General features: G+C 46.6%; 1 long non-coding RNA gene across 1 annotated transcript in view; it reads left to right on the top strand.

Moving 5' to 3' along the window:
• Positions 1–22,243, top strand: part of LOC139280749 (uncharacterized) — a 30,405-nt gene that overhangs the window by 666 nt on the left and 7,496 nt on the right. The window contains exon 2 of the long non-coding RNA XR_011596756.1: positions 14,535–14,759. This is a non-coding gene — a long non-coding RNA (uncharacterized lncRNA). The remainder of the gene's footprint in view (positions 1–14,534; positions 14,760–22,243) is intronic.

The following is a 22,243-nucleotide window of genomic DNA, read 5'->3' on the forward strand; positions in this document are numbered from 1 at the left end:
CGGGTTATGTCCCTCTCGCCTTCAAATCTACCGCCCATCTCCAACCACCCTTTCCTCTCCAAAGTCCTTGAACATGTTGCCTCCCAAATCTGTGGCCACCTTTCCTGCAACTCCATGTTTGAACCCCTCCAATGAGGTTTCTACCCCACCATTGCACTAAAATGGCTTTTTTCAAAGTCAAAAATTACATCCTATAATCCTGTCTGCAGCCATTGGCATGGTTGACCACATCCTCCTCCAAAGCCTCTCTCCATTGTACAGCTGGATAGGACTGCCCACGTCTAGTTCCATTTGTATATATCCAGTCGTGGCCAAAGAATCACCTATAATGGCTTCTCCTCCTACTCATGCACCGTTACCTCTGGAGACCCCCAAGAATCTATCCTTGGCCCCCTTCTATTTCTCATGTACATGCTGCCCCTCAGCAACATCATCCAAAACCATCAAGCTCCACATGCACAGCTCATGACACTCAACTAACCTCTCTCAACCCCTTCACTGTCTCTGATTTGTCACACTGCTTGTCCAACATCCAGTCCTGGATGAGCAGAAATTTCTTCCAATTAAACATTGGGAAGACCAAAACCATTTTCTTTGGGCCCATCCCAAACTCTGTTTCTTAGCCATCGACTCCATCTCTCTCCCTGGCCACTATCTGAGGCTGAACCTAATAGTTTGCAGCAATGGAGTCCTAATTGACCCCGAGATGAGCTTCCGGCAAATATCCGGTCCTTCACCAAGACCACCTATTTCCACCTCTGCAACATCGCCATCGCCACCTCTCCTCATCTGCAGCTAAAACTCTCATCTATGTCTTTGTTATCTCCAGACCTGACTATTCCAATGTGCTCTCCTGGCCGACCTCACATCTTCCACTCCATAAACTTGAACTCATCCAAAACTCTGTTGCCTGTATCCTAACTTGCACCAAATCCTGTTCACTCATCACCCCGTGCTCACTGTCCTACATTGACTTCTTGTTCGACAATGCTTTGATTTTAAAATTCTAATCCTTGTTTTAAAATCTCTCCATGGCCTCACCCCTCTGTTTTTCTGTAAACTCCTCCAGCCCCATACCCTCTGAGATCTCTGAGATCTCTGCACTCCCCCAATTCTGGCCTCTGCACTCCCCCAATTCTGGGGATGGTATCAAACAAGAAATTAGGGATGCATGCAATAAAGGTACAGCAGTTATCATGGGCGACTTTAATCCACATATAGATTGGGCTAACCAAGCTGGTAGCAATGCGGTGGAGGAGGATTTCCTGGAGTGTATTAGGGATGGCTTTCTAGATCAATATGTCGAAGACCCAACTAGAGAGCTGGCCATCCTAGGTTGGGTGTTGTGTAATGAGAGAGGACAAATTAGCAATCTTGTTGTGCGAGGCCCCTTGGGAAAGAGTGACCATAATATGGTAGAATTCTTGATTAAGATGGAGAGTGACAGTGTTAATTCAAAGACTAGGGTCCTGAATTTAAGGAAAGGTAACTTCGATGGTATGAGACGTGAACTGACTAGGATAGACTGGCAAATGATACTTAAAGGGTTGACAGTGGATAGGCAATGGCAGACATTTATAGATTACATGGATGAATTTCAACAATTGTAAATCCCTATCTGGTGTAAAAATAAAAAGAGGAAGGTAGCTCAACCGTGGCTAACAAGGGAAATTAAGGATAGTGTTAAATCCAAGGAAGAGGCATATAAATTGGCCAGAAAAAGCAGCAAACCTGAGGACTGGGAGAAATTTAGAATTCAGCAGAGGAGGACAAAGGGTTTAATTAGGAGGGGGTAAATAAAGTATGAGAGGAAGCTTGCTGGTAACATAAAAACTGACTGCAAAAGCTTCTATAGATATGTGAAGAGAAAAAGATTAGTGAAGACCAACGTAGGTCCTTTGCAGTCAGAATCAGGTGAATTTATAATGGGGAACAAAGAAATGGCAGACCAATTGAACAAATACTTTGGATCTGTCTTCACGAAGGAAGACACAAATAACCTTCCAGAAATACTAGGGGTTCGAGGGTCTAGCAAAAAGGAGGAACTGAAGAAAATCCTTATTAGTCAGGAAATTGTGTTAGGGAAATTGATGAGATTGATGGCCGATAAATCCCCAGGGCCTGATAGGCTACATCCCAAAGTACTTAAGGAAGTGGCCCTAGAAATAGTGCAAATCATGCTTGAAAAATCTTCTAGAGTTTTTTGAGGATGTAACTAGTAGAGTGCACAAGGGAGAACCAGTGGATGTAGTGTATTTGGACTTTCAAAGGGCTTTTGATAAGGTCCCACACAAGAGATTAGTGTGCAAAATTAAAGCACATGGTATTGGGGGTAATGTATTGACGTGGATAGAGAACTGCTTCCTGTCTGTCAACCAGAGAGTCAGAATAAACGGGTCCTTTTCAGAATGGCAGGCAGTGACCAGTGGGGGTGCCGCAGGGTTCAGTGCTGGGACCCCAGTTATTTACAACATATATCAATGATTTAGATGAAGGAATTGAATGTAATATCTCCAAGTTTTCAGATGACACTAAGCTGGGTGGCGGTATGAGCTGTGAGGAGATTGCTAAGAGGCTGCAGAGTGACTTGGACAGGTTAGGTGCGTGGGCAAATGCATGGCAGATGCAGTATAATATGGATAAATGTGAGGTTATCCACTTTGGTGGCAAAAACAGGAAGACAGAATATTATCTGAATGGTGACAGATTAGGAAAATGGGAGGTGCAACGAGACCTGGGTGTCATGGTACATCAGTCATTGAAGATTGGCATGCAGGTACAGCAGGCGGTGAAGCAGGCAAATGGCATGTTGGCCTTCATAGCTAGAGGATTTGAGTATAGGAGCAGGGAGGTCTTACTGCAGTTGTACAGAGCCTTGGTGAGGCCACACCTGGAATATTGTGTTCAGGTTTGGTCTCCTAATCTGAGGTTGGACGTTCTTGCTATTGAGGGAATACAGCGAAGGTTCACCAGATTGATTCCCGGGATGGCAGGACTGACATATGAGGAGAAACTGGATCAACTGGGCTTGTATCCACTGGAGTTTAGAAGAATGAGAGGGGATCTCATAGAAACATATAAAATTCTGATGAGATTGGACAGGTTAGAGGCAGGAAAAATTTTCCCGTTGCTGGGGAGTTCCAGAACCAGGGGTCACAGTCTAAGAATAAGGGGTAAGCCATTTAGGACCGAGATAAGGAGAAACTTCATCACTCAGAGAGTGGTTAACCAGAAAGTTGTTGAGGCCAGTTCATTGGATATATTCAAGAGGGAATTAGATATGGCCCTTACGGAAAAAGGGATCAAGGGGTATGGAGAGAAAGCAGGAAAGGGGTACTGAAGTTGAATGATCAGCCATGATCTTATTGAATGGCGGTGCAGGCTTGAAGGGCCGAATGGCCTGCTCCTGCACCTAATTTCTATGTTTCTCTTGCACATACCTGATTTTAATTGCTCCACCATTAGCATCCGTGCCGTTAGCTCCCTGAACCCTAGGCTCTGAAATTCCCTCTCCTCCTTTAAGAAGCTCCTTAAAACCTATCTCTTTGACCAAGCTGTCCTGATAGCTCCTTATGTGGCTCGGTGTCAAATTTTGTTTGCTAACACTCCTGTGAAGTACTTTGGGACGGTTTACTACATTAAAGTTGCTATATCAATGCAAGTTGTTGTTGTAGGTTAGATTTGTTCTACTTTTTAAGGAACGAACACACCTGGGCAATTATCCACATTGTCAGGTATATGTCAGTGTTTTAGCTGCACTGGAACAGATTGAATAAGGAGCTAGCTAATTCTGGTGCGCAAGTCTTCACATTAAACCTAAGATGTTATCAGTGCCCACAGCGTTTACTACATTTAATTTAGTCAGTCACTTGTCAATGTGTGGAGTCAACTAAATTGGCTGGACGCTTGCATCAATGATGGTGGGAACCTTAGGAGTAGACTAAGTAGGATTATTCACTGAGCATTTTTGACTGAAAATACATGCAAACACTTAAGCCTCGTCACTTGCCTCAAATGATGGGCTTTGCCATGATTGAAGATAGAAATCTTAAGTAAACCTCTTCCTGTTTGTTGTCTGATTGTTCATCAGCATACTCTACTGGATGTGGTAGGGTTACAGTTTTGATTTGATCTCTGGTCTGGGACCACTTAGCTCTGACCACAGTCTGCTGCTTTTAGAGTTATTACTACTACAACGACAACAATAACAACACTTGCATTTATTGTGTCTCTTTAACATATCCCAAGGCACTTCATCAAAAGAATGGATGCCGAACCAAAGCAGGAGATATTAGGACGGGTGACTAAAATCTTAGTCAAAGAGGTAGGTTTAAAAGAGTGACTTTATGGTGGAGAGAGTGGTGAAGAGGTTTAGAGAGGGAATTACAGAGCGTGGGGCCAACACAGTTGAAGGCACGAGCGCCAATGGTGGGGCGAAGGGAGGAGGGATGCACAGGAGGCCAGAGTCAGAGGAACAGAGTTTGGGGGTGTTGGAGGGCTGGAGGAAGTTAAGAGATAGAGCGGAATGAGGCCATGATGGGATTTAAACATGGGTATGAATTTTTAAATTTGAGGAATTGGGGGACCAGAAGCCAATGTAAGTCTGCGATGACAGGGGTAAGTGGGATACGGTGCAGGATAGGATATGGACAGTGGAGTGTTGACGAGCTGAAGTTGACAGAATGTGGAGCATGGGAGTCTGGCCAAGAGAGGAGTGAATTACCAGATTATTAAATTCAGTTTTACAACTTGCTTTGGTGGGATTTGAATTCTCTGGGTTGCTAGTCCAGTACCATAACCTTTGGGCTATCATATCCAATGCAATGCAAAAAGATCTAAACAGCAACAAAAAATAATGCAACAAAAACATATAAAGCAATATGATGAGCACAAAAAAACTTTCAAACCTGAAAGTAAAAAGTGATATATACCTTGCTCTGTCCATTTCAAATGGGAATGTAGTGCTGCCGGCGAGCAAGTGATGAGACAGGTACAAGATCCAGTGTAGGTCCTATTTTTATGGTTATAGATGTTGTTTCATTTGGAAACCTTTTAGCCAGCAAAGAAAGAAGATTTTTATCCTATGTCAAGGCTTCATTCAAATCCAGGTCTGAGGTGAAAAGGTAATGTGCTAACCCACTGTATCATTCAGTTCCCCCTATTTCAGCTAATTTTACAGAGGGTGTGGAAATATCAAGTTTAAAAATGAAAAATTAAAATTACTGGGACCTTAAGTTTATTTAATAAAACAGAATTCTTCAAAATACTCTAAAGTTCCAATACTCTAACCATACTTTGCCCTTTCTTGCTTTCTAGAAGGACTAAACAAATCTGTATTTATCATTGAGGGAAATTCTAAGCGAGCCCTGCTCTTAGCAGCATTTAAGTGCAGGGAATTTTACACGTATGGGGAATTTTTAATGACATTTTCTGAATCATTTTGACATCTTAGATGAACCAAAACAAAGTAGAGGGCTATCCAATGGACACATTCATTTTGATTCCATTGAAATGTATGTCTCACTCCCAACCTAACCTGGGAACAGTTCCAATTAACTCAGTTAAGACTTTATGTGCAGAAGGATTGCCCAACAGAGAGCATTAATATGCAAAGCACAGAAATGCCCAACTCTACAAAACAGATGTGACATTGAAACTGTTGCTGGATTCTGGACTTTTGTTCTGTGCTGTGTCACATGTATTTTATATTATTGTCTGCAGCCTAGGCATGGTGGTTTAAATTAAACTGGTAAATGTCCCCATTAAAATAATGAACAAAATAATTTCATTTAAACTTGTTCACTATTTAGACTAGAAGTTATAAAAATAAAACAAAACCAAGAATAGAGTGGAAAGAGATTCTTGTGTGATAATACACACTTTCTAGGTTGGCAAGTAAACACAAATTTTATCGAATATAACCAAGTGTTGGCTCTGTTGAGAAATGCACTACTTGGTGTGGTGCTGAGACATACAGACCAGGAAGCTTACAGATTTGATACTTAGATTCTACTGAGTTATCTGATCTCAGCTGGGGTGGTATTAGGGGTGAAACAATTGTCCTCTGTGCTTCTGGGCCAGACAGTGAAACAGTCAGGATTTTAGACAACTGATTACAGTCTAGTTACCTCTGCTGGAAAGTGATTTTGAGTGGGACGACAGGTGAGAACAGCATAAAGCTCAGCTGTGACCCACCCCCCCCAAGATCAATTAGGTGATGTACAAAAGGGCTACTGGTGTCTGACAAACTGTACCCTTGTATGGGTTACTGCAACATGCAGAGAGAGGGAGAGAATTGGGCAATAAAGAAACTGCGTCATGTCTGACAACATTTAATTACAAACAGTAGGGCTGATGTTTCTGGTCTCCTCTGCCCTGCACCAAGGAGCAATGCATGTCCAAGTCCAGAGGCAGCAGTATACCCTGTCGTGAGCTATGAAGTGTAAATTACTGCACATAGGAAGGAAAAATTGGTGACACATGTATTCCATGAATGGTCTTAAAATAACCACGGTTGAGGTTGAAAGAGTCCAGGAGTCTTAGCAGATTCACTGCTCAACATGTCCAACCAATGTAGAAGAACAATCAACTAAGCCAATCGAATGTTGAACTACATAGCCAAACAGTAGACTAGAAGTCATAATCAAACCGTACAGGGGTCTAGTCAGACAGTATTTTGAGTACTCTGTCCGGTTCTGGCCACCGAGAAATCAGGGATACATTCCAAGTAATGTTCCCTCTATTTTTTCGGGGGGGAGGAGCACAGCCCCTTTAAGGGGCTGCATGGCCCATTCAAATTACTGTGCATGTGTGGTTTTTCCAATGTGAAGCTGGCAAGCAGCCTGCATGGAACCTCCAGACACGGCTGCACAGCTTAACGGGAACATTGATTCCACGTGGTGCAGATAGTGCAGAGAAGAGTCAGAAGGCTAATTCTTAGTGTCAGGTGTCTGAGTTATGAGGAAAACTGTAGAGATGAGCTTTTCAGCCTGGAAAGGAGATGTCTTAGAGGTAATTTTATCGAGGTATATAATTCTATGATGAATTAACATGAGTTGAATGGTCTTCCTCATCCATTAATCTTGTTACTAACATTTCCTGTTCACTATATTTCACTATATTCACATTCCTATGTATGAACACATATTGGCTACAATCTCATTGTAGCTCTTGAGATACAACCTAGAACTATTACCTGAAAAACAAGCTGAACTGTTTATCTGAAAGGGAAATAAATTGCAATGACAATGAAAACCTGGTGATAAAATGGTTTAAAGCACTTATCAGCACTACATGCTTTTTAGTTGGATAGAAAGAAAAGATAAGTTTTATTTGTTCTGGTTATCCTTGGATTTTCATATTGTATTTATACTTGTAGCAGAGTAAATATGTGCAGTTAGGGTACATTAGTCACATATATGAGTTGTTGCAGCTTCCTTTTCTAGATATGACATATCGTACTCACAGTGATGCTCTGAATTGTGGAGAAATGGTGATTTGTTTGAAATGTTTTCTGTAAGTAAATAAATATCAAAGGGCTTGGCTTTATTTTCATTGTATTTGCTTATATGTATTCCAAAATCAAAACATCACACCGACATCAGACAGGTTCCAGATAAAAAGGTAGGTTTGGATGAAGAAGACCCTTTAGACCATTTGATTCCATCTTTTGGTAATATTAACCCACTCGAACATGCCCTGACTCAAGGGGGCATCAGCAACATCCAAGGAACGTGCATGCACCTCTGTCCTCAGCTGCAGACGTATCAGACCAAGCCAACGAAGAAGTTTCAAAGTGGATCACACACAATGAATTATTATGAAGTGCAGAGACTGTTACTTTGTAGGAAAGAATGAATTTCCATTTATACAGCAGCTTTCATGCCCTTCATTTTCAAGGGTACTCACTGTTTTGTGCCAAACTTGGTAGCTAATTTGCCCATGGCAAGTTCCCACAAATAGCAATGGGAAAAGGGGATGAATGTTGGCCAGGATACTGGGAGCAGTGCCTGCTCTTCTTTAAGTAGTGCCACAGAATCTTTTATGTTCATCTGGACAAACAGATAGAACCGTAGTCTAATATCACCTCCACAATATGACACTTCTAACAAAGCAGCATTCCTTCTGTACTGAACAGAGGCTTCACCCTAGATCATCTGCTTAAGTCCTGGATGGGACTTGAACCTACAAACCGTCTGATTCAAGGTGAAAGCATGACCAACTCAGCCAAGCTGATATAATCTACAGGAAAAAGTGGGGAAAACTTACTCTGAATTCCCCCACCCATGAAAAGGATGCAAAAAAAAAACTGAAGGGGAAAATCGGAGGTGGAAGAAAAAAGTTCAACCAAAAATCCCCATGTAAAAGGAGCTGGAATATTGTAAAATTACATTGCAAGTTTCGTTGAGTCATGTAAATTGCTCTAGAGACTGCTGGACTTTTTTTTCTTAGTTTAGAAATAAGTACTAGCACGAAGCCTTCTTGCCCAGCCCATTAGCAAAAGAGAAACAATAATGAGGCTCTGTGGGTGGGAACATATTTGGTGAAGAATGACACCGCATGACAAACTCTGTCGTTTATGTTCCACAAATTGTGCCAAAAATATTTTGCAAAGAAGACAACATCCCATTTCAGTTATTTAATTCTATTCTGGGATTGTTCTCCTTAGAACAGAGAAGGTTAAGAGGAGATTTAATAGGTGTTCAAAATTATGAAGGCTTTTGATACAGTAAATAAGGAGAAATTGTTCCACTGCCAGGAGGGCCTGTTACCAGGGAACACAGATTTAAGATAATTGGCAAAAAAAAATAGAGGCGAGATGAGAGCAAGTTGTTATGCTCTGGAATGCACTGCCTGAAGGGGTGGAGGAAGCGAATTGAATAGTAACTTTCAAAAGAAATTGGATATACAGGTATACTTGAAAAGTAAACATTTGCATAGCTATGGTGAATAAGCAGGGGTATGGAACTAATTGGGTAGCTCTTCAAGAGCCAGTATAGGCACGATGGGCCGAATGGCCTACTGTGCTGAATGATTCTGTGAATTTATTACCTACTGACCATTTTCTTCATGCACAGACACACACACACACCTCAAGGTACTGACTCCTGCTACATACAGTACCACAATCATTTGTCCCCATCCTCTGCTTTGCCAAAGTGGCCATTCTCTAAGCCTTGAAAGTGAATATCAGCAGGTCCTCATTTCATGTCCACACCAGTGGAGTGCAGTGATAGATCACAGATCACAGATTTAAACCTGTAATTTCTTGTGTGCAGACATTCTCCATCAAGCCATGCCCTCAGCTATTATTGTTGAATGAAGATTTCCCCAAAAGCAGTAGGAGAAAATATTGGTGCTGAATTTGTGGTCGGAAGCTCCCTATGGGCGGCTGTCTCCGACCTGCAAAAAGTCGATGAACTTACAGGATGGTCCCGGAGGTTCCTGGGCATCCATGAGTAGAGCTGCACCGAGGTCCACGAATCACAGGGGCGCATGTGGTTCGCAAGCACCCCTGGGATCATGAGGGCATGCAACAACTAATCAAAGAAGGGAATCCCCATTCATGCTTATGGGGATTCCATATGTACAGAACTACCATAATTATGAATGGGGACCACATAAAAAAAATAACTCTACACATCAAATACATTTAAAAAAAAAAAATTACACATTTTAAATTAATTAAAATGGCATTTCATTAAATATTTAAAACAAAAATTTAATTTTTTGAAAAATAAATGTGCATATTTTAACAGGGCTAAAAATAAACTTACCTTTATTGCACAGGGTTTTTAATGGATAAATGATTGATAAAAAATTATTTTTCTGTATTTTAAAACTCTTACACTGGTAAAAGCAGGCCTTACACCTACTTTTACCAGGCATAAGAATTTCAAGGGCATTCACTGGGCAGAAAACTCGCCGCCTGCGGAGGCCCTTTTCCCGGGGAAGCAGGTGATCTGTCAAGAGAATTCTTAACAGATCGCAAGTTCCGGTCTTAGCGTATGCACTGTGCATGCTTAAACCCGGAACTTGCGCAGCCCCTATGGGCACGTGCGCACCTCGTACGCGCCCATAGGGGCCAACCTGGGGAAGTTGCAACACAGGGCTACATGCATGCTGAAAGCGGAAGCAGCATGCTATAGAAAGAGCTGAGCGATCCCACAACCAACAGATCAGATCAAAGCTCTACAGTCCTGCCATATCGTGAATAGTGGTGGACTATAAAACAATTAATGGGAGGGGGAGGCGCCATGAATATCCCCACCCTTAATGATGGCAGAGCCCAGCACGCGAGTGTAAAAGATGAGGCTCAAATGTTTGCAACCATCTTCAGTCAGAAGTGCTGTGTGGATGATCCATATTGGCCTCCCCCTGAAGTCCCCACCATCATAGAAGCCGGTCTTCAGCCAATTTAATTCACTCTACATGATATCAAAAAACAGCTGAGCGCACTGAATACAGCAAAGGCTATGGGCCCCGACTACATCCCAGCTGTCGTGCTGAAGACTTGTGCTCCAGAACTAGCCGTGCCTCTAGCCAAGCTGTTCCAAAAGAGCTACAACACTGGCATCTATCTGACAACATGGAAAACTGCCCAGGTATGTACTGTCCACAAAAAGCAGGACAAATCCAATCCGGCCAATTACCGCCCCATCAGCCTACTCTCAATCATCAGCAACGTGATGGAAGGTGTCGTCGGGAGTGCTATCAAGTGGCACTTACTCACCAATAACCTGCTCACCAAGGCCCAGTTTGGATTCTGCCATGACCACTCAGCTCCAGACCTCATTACAGCCTTGGTCCAAACATGGACAAAAGAGCTGAATTCCAGAGGTGAGGCGAGAGTGACTGCCCTTGACATCAAAGCAGCATTTGATCGAGTGTGGTATCAAGGAACCCTAGTAAAACTGAAGTCAATGGGAATCAGGGGGAAAATTCTCCACTGGCTGGAGTTATACTTAGCACAAAGGAAGATGGTTGTGGTGGTTGGAGGTCAATCATCACAGCCCCAGGACATAGCTGCAAGAGTTTCCTAGGCCCAACCATCTTCAGTTGCTTCATCAATTACCTTCCCTCCATCATAAAGACAGAAGTGGGGATGTTCGCTGATGATTGCACAGTGTTCAGCACTATTCGCACCTCCTCAGGTAATGAAGCAGTCCATCCCCGCCTGCAGCAAGACCTGGACGACATTCAGGCTTGGGCTGATAAGTGGCAAGTAACATTCGTGCCACACAAGTGGCAGGCAATGCTCATTTCCAACAAGTGAGAGTCTAACCACCGCCCCTTGACATTCAATGGCATTACCATCACTGAATCCCCTATCATCAACATCCTGGGGGTTACAATTGACCAGAAATTTAACTGAACCAGCCACATAGGTACTATGGCAACAAAAGCAGGTCAGAGGCTGGGTATTCTGTGGCGAGTGTCTCACCTACTGACTCCCCAAAGCCTTTCCACCATCTACAAGGCACAAGTCAGGAGTGTGATGGAATACTCTCCACGTGCCTGGATGAGTGCAGCTCCAACAATGCTCAAGAAACTCGACACCATCCAGGACAAAGCAGCTCGCTTGATTGGCACCCCATCCACCACCTTAAACATTCATTCTCTCCACCACCGGCGTACCGTGGCTGCAGTGTGTACCATCAACAAGATGCACTGCAACAACTCACCAAGGCTTTTTTGGCAGCACCCCCCAAACCCACGACCTCTAACGCCTAGAAGGACAAGGGCAGCAGGCGCATGGGAACACTACCACTTCCAATTTCCCCTCCAAGTCGCACACAGCCCTGACTTGGAAGTATATCGTCGCTGGGTCAAAGTCCTGGAACTCCCTTCCTAACAGCACCATAGGCGTACCTTCACCACACAGACTGCAGCAGTTCAAGAAGGCGGTTCACCACCACCTTCTCAAGGGCAATTAGTGATAGACAATAAATGCTGGCCTTGCCAGTGATGCCCACATCTCATGAACAAATGTTTTAAAACTTAGGCCCAAGAAGTTGATAAATCACCTCTACACTGCTCTTTGCACCCATTGGGAGAAAGCTCAGGAGTACCATTAACAGTGGGCCTATGAAAAGGGTGCCTACCCTCTTATCTGAGAAATTGTGTATGGCATGATGATGGGCAGGGGGAGTTGTAAAAGTATTAGTAGAAAATAACATTTATAAATACGGACCAAATAAAATGACAAAACTATTGTATTAAGCCATGGCTCTATAGATGATGACAAGCACAGAGTGAGATTTCGCTTTACACATACACAATATTTGGTTTAAGACTCCTTATGACTCCCTCTTAGTTAATTGCACAAAATACAACTACTCTGAGGTTCATATGTTCTTGGTTGGACTGATGGATGGAGCAGTCATGATATTGGAATGTTAAATTTCTTCGGCAAGGTAAAAAAAAATGGCTGTTCATGTTTCCTCTCTTTTTATTTATTCTTGGAATGTGGACAACACTGGCAAGGTTGTAATGATCTCTCTTCGCCTGAGGGTGTTAAAGAGTCAACCACATGGTATGGAACTGGAGTAACATATAGGCTGATTCTTCACTCAGCAGGTTGCGAACTTTTGGAATTCTTTACCCCATAGGGCTGTGGATGCTGAATCGTTGAGTATATTCATGGCTGAGATAAATAGATTTTTGGGCTCTTGGAGAAACAAGGGATATGGGCATCGGGCAGGAAAGTAAAGTTGAGGTCAAAGATCAGCCAAAGATCAGTGCGGTATGGCCGACACCTGCTCCTAATTCTTATGTCCTAAAGGATATTAGAAAAACACGGCCAAGAAGCACTGTCTGTGTCAGAAAGTGCAGGTCCAGGATGAGGATAGTTGCCAATATAACGCATGAGTTGCACCTAACTTCCTGTCCTCACAAGAATTGCTTTCCCTCTTCCTAATCTAGGAGAACCATTGTAGCCCTGATAGGAATTCCCACCCTGCCCAATTTGGTTGCTACAAGCAAAGTGACAGCTGGACGCAAAACAGTTAAAAGAAAAAAAGAACGACTTATATTTATATAGTGCCTTTCACAACCACCAGACGTCTCATAGCGCTTTACAGCCAATGAAGTACTTTCAGAGTGTGGTCACTGTTGTAATGTGGCAATATATTAATTTGGAATTCAAGCTCTTGCAAAGTTTTTCATTCATGGATTGTGGATGTTGCTGGCAAGACCACACTTACTGCCCATTCTTAGTGATGGAACTTCTGCTTGAACCAGTGTAGTTCTCCAGTGATGGTACTCTCACAATGGCATTAGGCAGGGAATTACAGGATTTTGGCCCAGTGACAATGAAGGAAAGGCAATCTGTATCTATATCAGGATGGTATGTGACTTGGAAAAGAATTTAGAGGTAATATATTCCCGTGGCATTGCTGCTTTTGTCATTCTTGGCGGTAAAGGTCGCAGGGCAGGGAGATGCTATTGAAGCAAGTTTGGTGAGTTGCTGCAGTGCATCCTGTGGATAATACATACTGTAACTATAGTGAGTTGGTGATAGAGGGGTGAATATTGAGTTCAATGGAGGGCGCTGATCAAATGGACTGCTTTGCACTGGATGATTTTGAACTTGAGTGTTGTTGCAGTCGGACCCATCCTGGGAAGTGGTGAGCATTGGATGCATTGTGAAAATGCTCTGATTGGCTCTCCATTTTCACATGACTTGATTGCTGATTGGTCCCCTTGGAAGATAAGCCACACCCAGAAGTTTCTCTGGAATGTGTAATTGGAACCGCCCAGCCCAAGTTCTAAGTGACTTTGCAAAGTGTAACTCAAGCCATTCTGACTTCAGAACCTGGTGATGATAGAGCTCCACCAACTCAGCAAAAGCCTCCAAAGTTCCTGACCCCGACCCCGACCCAGTGCATAACTCCCCCAGCCGAAGTTCCTGACACCCTCAATCCAAGGTCATTCCCCCCGCCCAAGTTCCTGCCCACCCACCCCCAGCCTAAGTTCCTGACCTTACCCCTTCCCTCGCTCCCCCCACCCCCCCGCCATAGATGGGGGATTGTGTGTGGGTCATGGATTGTTAACAGATTTATTGGGTATGAAGTGACAGTGTCGTGACTTCTGGATTTCATCCACTCCAACGCTGTCCCTTGTAACTCATGCACTGAGCTTTCTGAGAAATCTGGTATGGGTGTAAAGGAGGCTGGAAGAACTTGATACATCTTCCCTGAGTTCCATCTCTCCCCTCCAATCCTCCTTCCTCCTTCCCGCTTCTCCTCTCTCTCCCCCGTCTCCCTCTGTTTTCCCCTCCTCTTTCTCTCTCCCCCTCTTGTGTGTGTGTCTCTCTCTCTCTCCCCCTCCCCGTGTCTCCCCCTCTCTCCTCACCCCCGTCCCCATGACTCACTCTCTCTTCCCCCCCCCCCCCACTGCATGTGTGTCTCTCTCTCTCTCCTTCCCGTATCTCTCTCTCTCTCTCTCTCCCCCCCACTCCCATGTCTGTCTCTCTTTCTCCCCCCAACCGCCACCTCTCTCTTCCACTACCTCCGATGTTTTCTCTCCCACAGAAGGCCACGGAACTGTTCCAAATAATGCAAAGGCTGGAAGCAAATCCAGCTCCAGGCTTCAGCGGCAGAAATTGTTTAAGCAGTGGACTCCATGAGGACCCGTCGGAAGATTGGGGCTCCACTTCCGGTTCCGGGTTCAAGGAGTCTGCGCATGCGCGAGAGGCATTGGGGGCAGAGTCCAGAGGATGCAGGCACAGAAAAAACACAGTGCAAATAGTCACAGTGGTGAGTATTACATCGCACTCCCAACTTAAGCCTTGTAGATGTTGGAGCAAATGGTGTCCACCGGTATGCTAGCGGCCTTCCACGAGAGGTGGGCACCAGAGGGACTGGAGTGCATCATCACCCCCGGCAATCAAATTTTAATTTGATCCAACAATGTAAAAAGTTTAATTGGTTTAATTTGTTGGTTTTAATGTCCCTTTTAAGGGGGGAAGCACTTGATTTATAGTTTTCACTATAAAATAGTTGTAGATGTTGGAGAGGCATTGAGAGGTCAGGAGGTAAGCCACTTGTCACAGTGCACCGAGCCCTTAAAAAAAAAAGAAAGGCACTTAAGTAGCACGTTTCACGATTTCAGGACTTTCCAAATCATTTACAATCAATGAAGTACTTTTGAAGTGTCATCACTATTGTAATAAATGAAATATGGCAGACAATTTGCACACAACAAGGTTCCACAAACAGCAATTAAATAAATGACCAGATTGCTTTCATCATTACGATGCTTGCGTGGGTACTGTGGAGGTCACTGATGAAGGTGTCTCTGCCTTCTTGGGAACCACTACTCGATTGCCCCACAGAAGGCAGTCTGCCTATATCGACATTTCATCTTTGCGTCGCTGGAACGGCTTTATCTCTTCCTGCATTTCCACTGGGACACTGGATCAGCTCCCGTGAAGCACACAGTTTTTGACTCGGGACAATGGGCCCAAGTTTCCACACGCGCCTAGAACGGCGCAGTCCCGACCTGGACGCCCGTTTTTCGCGCCACAAAGTGTGCCTAAAAAAATCCTCGGTATTCTCCACCTCCCTGCAGGTCCTCTGGTCCTCAGCGCAGCGCAGCACAAGCTGTGGGGGGGCGGAGCCAGGTTCCTGCACTGAAAACAGTGCCGGGACCTCTGCACATGCGCGCTACAGTGGGCACACAAGTGCAGTAGCTCCAGGCGCCGAACTGTGTGAGAGGGGCCCCGAAGCACGCAGCCCCTAGCCCTGGCTGAATGGCCTCACTGGGGCTTCGTGAATAAGGCTCCTCCCACGGCCAGCTGCTGCTTTCCCCCCCCCCCCCCGCCCAGACCCGACACCCGCTCCCCCCTGCCTCCGGACCAGACCCGACACCCGCTCCCCCCCAGCCTCCGGACCAGACCCGACACCTGCTCCCCCCCTCCCCCCAACTGACCCGCGCTCCTGTTCCCGCTCCCCGCCTCACTGACTGGACCCGACCCGCACTCCTGTTCCCGCTCCGCCCCCCCCCCCCCACCCGACTCGACCCGACCCGACTCGACCCGACCTGAGCTCCTGTTCCCGCTCCCCACCTCCCCGACTGGACCCGACCCGACCCGACCCGACCCGCGCTCCTGTACCCGCTCCCCGCCCCCCCGACTGGACCCGACCCGACCCGCGCTCCTGTTCCCGCTCCCCACCTCCCCGACTGGACCCGACCCGACCCGACCCGACCCGCGCTCCTGTTCCCGCTCCCCACCTCCCCGACTGGACCCGACCCGACTCGACCCGACCCGCGCTCCTGTACCCGCTCCCCGCCCCCCCGACTGGACCCGACCCGACCCGCGCTCCTGTTCCCGCTCCCCACCTCCCCGACTGGACCCGACCCGACTCGACCCGACCCGCGCTCCTGTACCCGCTCCCCGCCCCCCCGACTGGACCCGACCCCACCCGCGCTCCTGTTCCCGCTCCCCACCTCCCCGACTGGACCCGACCCGACCCGACCCGCGCTCCTGTACCCGCTCCCCGCCCCCCCGACTGGACCCGACCCGACCCGCGCTCCTGTACCCGCTCCCCACCTCCCCGACTGGACCCGACCCGACCCGCGCTCCTGTACCCGCTCCCCGCCCCCCCGACTGGACCCAACCCGACGCGCGCTCTCGCCCCCCGACCCGACCCCCCCCCCCCCACTGGACCCGACCCGACCCAACTCCCGGAATGGATCCGACCTGACCTCCCCCCCCCTCCCTCTCCCTCCCCCCCCTCTCTCTCTCTCTCCCTCCCTCCCCCCTTCCCTCTCTCTCTCCCTCCCCCCCTCCCTCTCTCTCTCTCTCCCTCCCCCCTCCCTCTCTCCCTCTCTCTCCCCCCTCCCTCTCCCCCCTCCCTCCCTCTCTCTCCCCCCCTCCCTCCCTCTCTCTCCCCCCCCTCCCTCTCTCTCCCTCCCCCTCCCTCTCTCTCCCTCCCCCTCCCTCTCTCTCCCTCCCCCCCCTCTCTCTCTCTCCCTCCCCCTCCTCTCTCTCTCTCCCTCCCCCCCCACCTCTCTCTCTCTCTCTCTCTCTCTCTCTCTCTCTCTCCTTCCCTTCCCCCCCCCCCCCCGACCCGACCCGAACCGAACCGAACCTCCCCGACCCGACCCAACCCAACGCCACCTACCTGTAAATCTGGTGCTGGGGATGGGCCCTGCCCGAGGTCTCGGGCCCGGCCCGTTCAGCCTTCGGTCCTGAAAGGCCTGCCTGAAGCATTTTCACACAGGTAGGAAGATGGTTTATTTAATCTTTTCTTTGCATATAAATGTTTATTCAGGTTGGATTTATTTGTATAATATTTGTATAAGTATAAATAAGGATTTATTATAGAATTTAATGACTTCCCTTCCCCCCACCCGCCCCCCCCCCACCTCGTTCTGGACGCCTAATTTGTAACCTGCGCCTGATTTTTTAATGTGTAGAACAGGTTTTTTCAGTTCTACAAAAATCTTCACTTGCTCCATTCTACTTTAGTTTGGAGTACGTTTTCACTGTGGAAACTTTCAAATCAGGCGTCAGTGGCCGGACACGCCCCCTTTTGAAGAAAAAATTCTGTTCCAAAGTAGAACTGTTCTACCTGACTAGAACTGCAGAAAAAAAAATGTGGAGAATTGCGATTTCTAAGATAGTCCGTTCTCCACCAGTTGCTCCTAAAAATCAGGCGCAAATTATGTGGAAACTTGGGCCCATAAAGGGGTCCTGGCTCATCCAGGTTTTGATCTGCCGGGCAGTGACTAGTGATTGTTCACTCTCAAATGTTTCCATAACCATGGCTAAATCTGCGGGCTGCGCCATTTCCACCCCCATGGTGGGCAATGGCAGCCTACTGAGAGCATCAGCGCAGTTTTCTGTGCCTGTCCTGTGGCGGATGGCGTAGTTGTATGCAAACAATGTGAGGGCCCATCTCTGGATGTGGGCCGATGCATTGGTATTTATCTCTTTACTCTCGGAAAACAGGGATATGAGTGGCTTATGGTCAGTTTCCAATTAGAATTTTAGCCCAAACAGATGTTGATGCATTTTCTTTATCCCACAGACACACGCTAACGCTTTGTTTTCAATCATGCTGTCGGCTCTCTCAGCCTTAGACAGACTCCTGGATGCGTAAGCAACCAGTTGCAATTTCCCCAAATCATTCGCTTGTTGCAATACACACCCGACGCCATATGATGACGCATCACATGCTAGTACCAAACACTTACATGGATCATACAACATAAGCAATTTGTTTGAGCATAACAATTTTCTTGGCTTTTGCCCCATGCCCATTCATCCCCTTTATGCAATAAGACATGAGTGGTTCTAACAGTGTGCTGAGACCTGGTAAGATGTTACCAGAGTACTTCAGGAGTCCTAGAAACGACCGCAGCTCTGTCACGTTCTGTGACCTCGGTGCGTTCTCGATTGCCTCTGTCTTTGAGTTGGTGGACCTGATGCTGTCCGCTGCTATCCTCCTTCTCAAGAACGCCACTTCAGGTGCCAGGATAACGCACTTCGAGCGTTTTAACCTGAGCCCCACGTGGTTGAGTCGACTAAGAACCTCCTCCAGGTTCTACAGATGCTCGACTGTGTCCCGACCTGTGACCAAGATATTGTCCTGGAAGACCACGGTGCGCGAGACTGACTTCAGTAAGCTTTCCATGTTTCTCTGGAATATTGCTGCCACTGATCAAATTCCAAACGGGCATCTGTTATAAATAAAAAGATCTTTGTGCATGTTGATGCATGTGAGGCCCTTCGATGATTCCTCCAGTTCCTGTGTCATGTAGGCTGAAGTCAAATCCAGGTTCGTGAACATCTTTCCTCCTGCCAGCATTGCAAAGAGGTCGTCGGTCTTTGGTAGTGGATATTGGTCCTGCAGGGAGAAACGATTGATAATTACTTTGTAATCGCCACAGATTCTGACGGTGTTGTCTCCTTTGAGGACTGGGACAATAGGACTGGCCCACTCGTTGAACTCGATGGGTGAAATTATGCCCTCTCTTTGCAGCCAGTCTAGCTCGATCTCTATCCTTTCTCTCATCATGTACGGTACTGCTCTCGCCTTGTGATGGATGGGTCGCGCCCCTGGAATTAGGTGGATCTGCACTTTTGCTCCTTGGTATTTCCCGATGCCTGGTTCGAACAGCAAAAGGAATTTATTTAAGACCTGGGCACACAAAGTGTCATCAGCAGGCGATAGCTCTCAGATGTCATCCCAGTTCCAGCGTATCTTTCCCAGCCAGCTCCTGCCAAGCAGTGTGGGACCATCGCCCGGTACCACCCAGAGTGGTAGTTTGTGCACCGCTCCATCGTAGGAGACCTTTACGGTAGCACTGCTGATTACGGGAATCAGTTCTTTTGTGTAAGTTCTTAGTTTCTTGTGAACTGGATTTAAGACTGTCCTTTGAGGCCTTGTTGCACCACAATCTTTCGAATGTCTTTTTGCCCATGATGGACTGGCTCACGCCTGTGTCCAGCTCCATTGACACTGGGAGTCCATTTAGTTCAACATTCAGCATTATCGGAGGACACTTTGTGGTGAATGTGTGCACCCCATGTACCTCTGCCTCCTCGGTCTGAGGCTCTGGTTCATTGTGATCCTCCGTGGATCTATCCTCCTCTGCAACATGGTGGTTTGCAGGACTAACAGGATTTGCAGCTCGCCTGTACATACATTGGAGTTGTCCCATTGTTCCACAGCCCTTGCAAACATACCCTTTGAATCGGCATGAATGGAAATGATGATCACCCCCGCAGCGCCAACAAGGTGTTAATGGCCTTGCATTCATCACCCTTGATGGTGTACTCTGAGACATCTGTGGATGTGCAGCTGCAGGCATGTGTGACCTGCCCTGTATGTTGTGAGTCGAAAACAACATCACTTTGTTCACAGTACTTGTAGTAGCACTTCTGTGCTGAGAGATTTGCTTCGTATTGTCACTGGTGGCAATGAATGCCTGGGCTATCGCTATAGCCTTACTCAAGATTATGGTCTCTACAGTCAAAAGTTTGCGAAGTATGGTTTCGTGGCCAATGCCAAGTACAAATAAGTCTCTGAGCATGTGCTCCAAATGTCCTTCAAATTCGCAATATTCTGCAAGGCGTCTTAGCTCGGCGACATAACTCACCACTTCCTGGCTTTCAGATCTTTTGTAGGTGTAGAACCGGTAACTCACCATCAGAACACTTTCCCTCAGTTTCAAATGCTCCCGGACCAGTGTACACAAATTATCGTATGATTTCTCCGTGGGTTTCGCTGGAATCAGCAGATTTTTCATGAGGCCATACGTTGGTGCCCCACAGATTGTGAAGAGAATCGCCCTTCGTTTGGCAGCATTCTCTTCTCCATCCAGCTCGTTGGCTACGAAGTATTGGTCGAGTCGCTCCACAAAGGTTTCCCAATCATTTCCCTCTGAGAAGTTCTCCAGGATGTCCACTGTTCTCTGCATCTTTGGGTTTGTTATCTGTATCTTGTCGCCCGTTGTTATGTAGAGAAAGAGTCAGACTGAACACTGTGAGCTCAAAGTAAAGTGTGACCTTGGTCTTTTATTGCAGGTCTCCAGAGTGCCTCTCCAACCTATGAGGCCTCCTTAAATACCTGTGCTCCCAAGGGATTATGGGATCCCTTGGGACTCCATGGGATGAGCCCGCTGGTGGCTGAAAAGAGTATATACAAGCTTACATATATAACAGACACAACCACAGACTTGGTGGCGATTCCGCTGGTGCTTTACTAAGCTGCATGCAAGCGTTGCATTGATGCACACATGATTCCAGATCAGTCAATTCCAGGCCACCATACATGAGACCTGGTAATGGCTTTCATCATGACAATACCAGGATGCATGCTATGTAGATCATGCACAAATTTCTCTCTGCCTTTCTTGGGTATAACAACACGATTACCCCAAAGTATACAATCTGATTGAATGGATGGTTCGTCATTGCGACGGATGTAAGGTTTGGTCTCCTCACACATTTGCTTGAGTATGGCAGACCAACCACCACTAAGGACACAATGTTTCACAACCAATAATATCGGGTCCTGGCTGGTCCAGGTCTTAACTTGTTGAGCCGTGACAGGGGTTCCTTCACTTTCAAAAGCATCCATGACTAACAGTAGGTCTGCCGGTTGTGGCGTTTCCACCTCCGGTGTGGGCAATGGCAGATGGCTCAATGCATCGGCACAATTCTCAGTGCCAGGTCTATGGCGAATGACATAATCATAGGCAGATAATGTCAGCGCCCACTTCTGGATGCGGGACGACGCATTGGTATAGATACCTATGTTTTCCGAAAACAATGAAATGAGTGGCTTGTGATCTGTTTCCAGTTCAAACCGAAGACCAAACAGGTACTGATGCATCTTTTTAACCCCATACACACAGACTAGTGCTTCTTTCTTGATCATACTGTAGGCTCTTTCCGCCTTTGACAAACTTTTTGAAACATACGCAACAGGTTGTAATTTGCCCGACTCATTAGCTTGTTGGAGCATGCAATCCTTTTGGCTAAGATCATGCGTAACTGACCTGACAGGGGAGTAACCATGACCAGAAAGTGGTTCTCCCTGGATCAGGAAGGTGGTTCTCCTATGCTTTTTGGAAATAGGAGGTGGGTGGGGGGCTTGACCCATCCCCTCCATGGCACGAACCTGGTATTGCAGTACTTCCAGGAACGGTGCTTGGGCTCTAGGCCTTTTGGCTAAGAGCATTGGCGCAGAGTGATCCTTGACAGGTGCAAGGTGACCTCTGGCGTTTGTGATCTGACAAAGAATTGGAACGATTGGCAATGAATAAATAAAAAAATAAAAAAAATTAGCTTGTTGGAGCACGCAACCAACTCCATATGACGAAGCATCACAACTAGACGTTTACTCGGATCATAATGTACCGGCAGCTTGTTAGAGCAAAGCAGATTAGTAGCTTTCTCAAAAGGTCTATCTTGAGATGCACCCCAAACCCAGTTGTCGCCTTTTCTTAGCAGCATGTGCAGTGGCTCTAATAAGGTGCTCAATCTAGGTAAGAAATTACTGAAGTAGTTGAGTAGACCAAGGAACGAACGCAGCTCCATCACATTCTGAGACTTGGGTGGCCTTGGTTTTTGAGTCCGTGGGCCTGATACCATCAGCAGCAATTTTCCTCCCCAGGAATTTGACTTCCAGTGCCATGAAGACGCACTTCGAGCATTTCAGTCTGAGTCCCACTTTGTCCAGATGATGTAGAACCGCTTCCAGGTTGTTCAGATGTTCGACGGAGT

The sequence above is a fragment of the Pristiophorus japonicus genome, chromosome 15 (genome assembly GCF_044704955.1).
Source record: "Pristiophorus japonicus isolate sPriJap1 chromosome 15, sPriJap1.hap1, whole genome shotgun sequence".
NCBI lineage: Eukaryota > Metazoa > Chordata > Chondrichthyes > Pristiophoridae > Pristiophorus > Pristiophorus japonicus.